The sequence below is a fragment of the Silene latifolia genome, chromosome X, assembly GCF_048544455.1.
Source record: "Silene latifolia isolate original U9 population chromosome X, ASM4854445v1, whole genome shotgun sequence".
NCBI classification, from domain to species: Eukaryota; Viridiplantae; Streptophyta; class Magnoliopsida; order Caryophyllales; family Caryophyllaceae; genus Silene; species Silene latifolia.
Window position 1 is genome coordinate 64392737 of NC_133537.1, and position 4410 is coordinate 64397146.

The following is a 4410-nucleotide window of genomic DNA, read 5'->3' on the forward strand; positions in this document are numbered from 1 at the left end:
CAACCACACTCCCACACACATTCAATTTTCAAACCTTCAATTCGCAACCCATTGCACACACAGCTCAGAACTACGATCTGGTTTGATTTCGCAAACACGCGAATACGTAGGCAGTCCTATTACAAGGGCACAACCGCATGCTCCTTTCACAACATTTATAATTTTCAATCCTCGATAACCGGCTTGGAACTACGATCTGGTTTGATTTCACAAACACGCGAATACGTAGGCAGTCCCCCAACAAGGACACAACCGCATATCTCTTTCAATCTCAACCATCAACATCAATCCTCAAAAGTAGCCCACGTAGCCGTGAAAATTAATCTTATACCTCTTTACTGGGGGCTTCTTCCTTAAGATGTCGCCCATTCCTTATTTTGTCAAATTCCCACCTTCTCACTCTGGGGGCTTCTCTTTCAAGACGCCACCCGTCCTTTGTCCTCAAACATCTTTTGAGTCTCAACTACAGTCCAAAATAAAATTGCCCATAGCCTAATGCTCGGTTCGGACGATGATAAGGTCTTAGTTCCGCTCTCTGAATCATCATACCTCGAGAAGGGATCTCAAAGAAGCAAACGGAGGCGAAGGTGTCTGGCGAAGATAATCAATTCTTATTCCCCAGCCGAGCGGATCTTCTACTCCGATAATCTGATGCGCATTGACACCCTTTCTTGGCTAGGAGTTGCACTTACATGTGCAGAGTCTGTCAGAGTTACCCCCGTGTCGTGTCAATACTGAGTTAGCATCACGTTCACGAGTGCCCATTTGTCAGTCTGTCAGTATGCATCTGTGTGAGTCCGTGTCCCAACGGCCACGTGTCTCCAATCTATTAAATCACAGATCTACGATTAACAAGACTCGTGTTTAAGCGTCACAACTTTCAAAACTCATATCTCCTCTCACGCGAGATATTACGTGCTAATTGCTTACATGTTTATGTGATCATATGCTTATATTCTTACATGATAGTTGCTTATATGCTAACTGCTCACATGCTCACATGCTTACATGCTTATATGCTTATGTGCTTACATGCTTGCATTCAACGTGCTTGTCTATGCGACTGCGGATTTGTGTGGTCACTAACCATACATATAATCTTGAGAAGACAAACTCACTCCAATTGAGTACTGGGTTCTTCCCAACAAACGGCGACCCATCAAGTCCAAGGGCTTTAACCCCGTCGATTACACGGCATACGCTACCTCCCAGCGAGCAGCAACTCATATCCCCAGCGAGTCCTGAGAAGTTTCTAACTCCCCAACGAGTGCCGATTTTCAAATGGATGTCACACATGCTATTTCCCACAGTCGATCTTTTGACCACCATGGCTGGCGAGCCTTTGTCCACAAATAAGATACAACTCAAGGATGTATCCCGAAGATGCCTCGGGTACGACTCCTTTTCACAAGCTGGCGAGCCTTTGTCCGAAAACAAGATACAACTCAAGGACGTATCCCGAAGATGCCTCAGGTACGACTCCTTTTCACAAGCTGGCGAGCCTATGTCCGCAAACAAGGTACAACTCAAGGACGTATCCGGAAGAAGCCTAGGGTACGACTCCTTATCACAGCTGGCGAGCCTTTGCACGTACACGAGATACGACTCAAGGACATATCCCGAAGATGCCTCAGGTATGACTCCTTCCTATGGCTGGCGAACCTCAAAACGCACCACCTTCAACACTGGCTGGCGAGCCTTTGCGCGCAAATGATTGAAGGACGTATTCCGAAGATGCCTCAAGTACGATTCCTTCTTATGGCCGGCGAGCCTTTATACGTAGTCTAATAGACTTTAAACGACCCTAATCGGAAGTCAACAGACTCTAAAATGTTCCCGACGGCAGGTCCTTGACTCGAATCCTCGAGTCGCCTCGACGTCGCCCTTCCCGATGGCAAGTCCTTGGCTCAAACCCTTTTGAGTCGCCTCGACGTCGCATTGGTCTTCAGGTTCGATTGACCTGGAGATCATACTTTGACTTTCGCCCTGTCCAAGCCTCAGTCAAAGTGGGGGCTCTGAAGATACCCAATATCTGCACCTTCCAAAAACCACCCGATGATGATCGGACTATAACGTGTTTTTGATATGCGTACATGGATTGACTATACATGAGACGGTTTAATGCACTACTCGAATATGAAAAATGATTTCAAAAGTTTTCTAACTTCATTTGCATTAAAATAACCCTATTTAGAGTTAAAACTGTCTTCGGACCCAAAACCGACTCAGAAACCCGCAACTCGAGTCAAACCGAGTCAAACCAAATCTCGAGTCGAAAATAATGCCATGAATGTTTTCATCATGTCATTTCCATTAAAATGACCCTAATTAGAGTCAAAACCGACACCGAGCTAAAACCCGACTCAAAATTCAAATCCTGACTCACACCGGTCAAACCCGAGTCAAGCACACAAAACACCTACCTCAAGTAACACCCAAAATCATCTTATTAGATGCCCATATTGTTACACGACATCTTATATGAATACCACATATCAAACCAACCAAATAATGGATGGAGAATAGGCCACGTCCAATTTGAAAGGGACAGTACACCCCATTGAGTCACGGGGTGGCTCGCGCCTCAATGGGGTGTCTCCTTAGCCTTCAAGCAAAATCGACCGACCTACCATCCCACATTTCTCTATAAATACCCACCATCACACACCATAATATTCACGCGAGAGTCCGCCCCCTCACATCTCCCTTAAACTTCTATACTCGACTTCCTAAGTCACAAAATCGACACGTGTTTACGACCTACCGATCGTAAACACAAGCCTTACACATATTGTTTGGTACCGTCGCCGTGCATGCGACCGACCCATTCGACCAATTCAACATTAATCAACATGTTTTAATTAACATACTTTCAAACATATTTTCAAAACAAAATCCTTTTTTTAGGCAATCTTTTTAAACTTCTTGATCGTGAGTAGTCGCAACAAGCAAACTTGTCTCTAAAGTCGTCTATGTCGCAAGCATCATACACGTAAGTTTGAGGGTGTAAACATCTCACTTTAATTCATGTCTTTACTGTTTTTATGAGTCTATAAGCATGAACAATGCATAACACGATCGACCAATTCAACATTAATCAACATGTTTTAATTAACATACTTTCAAACATATTTTCAAAACAAAATCCTTTTTTAAGGCAATCTTTTTAAACTTCTTGATCGTGAGTAGTCGCAACGAGCAAACTTGTCTCTAAAGTCGTCTATGTCGCAAGCATCATACACGTAAGTTTGAGGGTGTAAACATCTCACTTTAATTCATGTCTTTACTGTTTTTATGAGTCTATAAGTATGAACAATGCATAACACGATTCAAATATAGGTTAGACGAGCCAAAACCGAGTTTTGGCCTGAGACAGAAGCTCCTTGCTATGCAAGGGAGCTCGCGCCTCTTGTGGGTCTCGGGTCAGACTCATCCGTGTTTGAGTTCGTCTTTCCTTCAGCACTTTCTTTTATTCTTACTTCTTTCCTTTTACGGTTTTTACCATTCAAATGTTTTAATTCATTTTTATGATAAACATATTTCGACCATTACAAAAATCATCCTTGGTTCTTTATACCATGACGGTTTATTCCGTGACTCGATGATATTATTGGTTAATTACATTTTAATGGGTATTTTAACACCCTTTTCTTGTATTTACCATTTTTCTCATTTGTTTACATTTGTAAACATATTAGTCATAATTCACAATCATCCTTGGTTCTTTATACCATGTCGGTTTAATCCGAGTACGATGACAAACTTGACTAATTACAAATAATTGAACTTAACATAATTAGTTCAAATTAAACATTTTCCTTTACCATTTTATTATGCTTTTCAAACATGCAAATCCGACAACGAATATTACTAACATAATAGTAATTATTCCGAGTCATGGAAATCATATTTGCAAATCTTTCATCATAAATACGGTTTTAAACAACCTTTTCAAAAACCAGGATCGACTTTTGGATGTGCATTCATGCATTTTAACCGTTCTATCAACTTTTGCACTTAAACAACCACGATCGATCAGTAGAGGCCGCTAAGGCGGGCGGGATTGGGTGTCCGATTAAAGGGCTTCCCAATACGTACCCTCACCCCTTACTCAGAACCTTTGGATAGTGGATGGCCTTATCCAGGGCGTACGAGAGTCATTTTAGGCATAGAATGCTAAAAGGGGGACGAGTCCTTATCTTTAGTACCTATGTCAAACACCGCTTTTTGCCTTGGTTGACCTAGGTATAAAGTGGATTTCGAACGGGTTCCAAGCATCCCACAAATGCTTGGTGGCGACTCCGAACATCTCTAATATTTTCGCGGCCCTTGCCGAGACGATACCGACCGATCTAAAGCGATCCGGTCGAAAGCATTTTACGCCGCCGAGCGTGGCTTTCAAAGAGACCT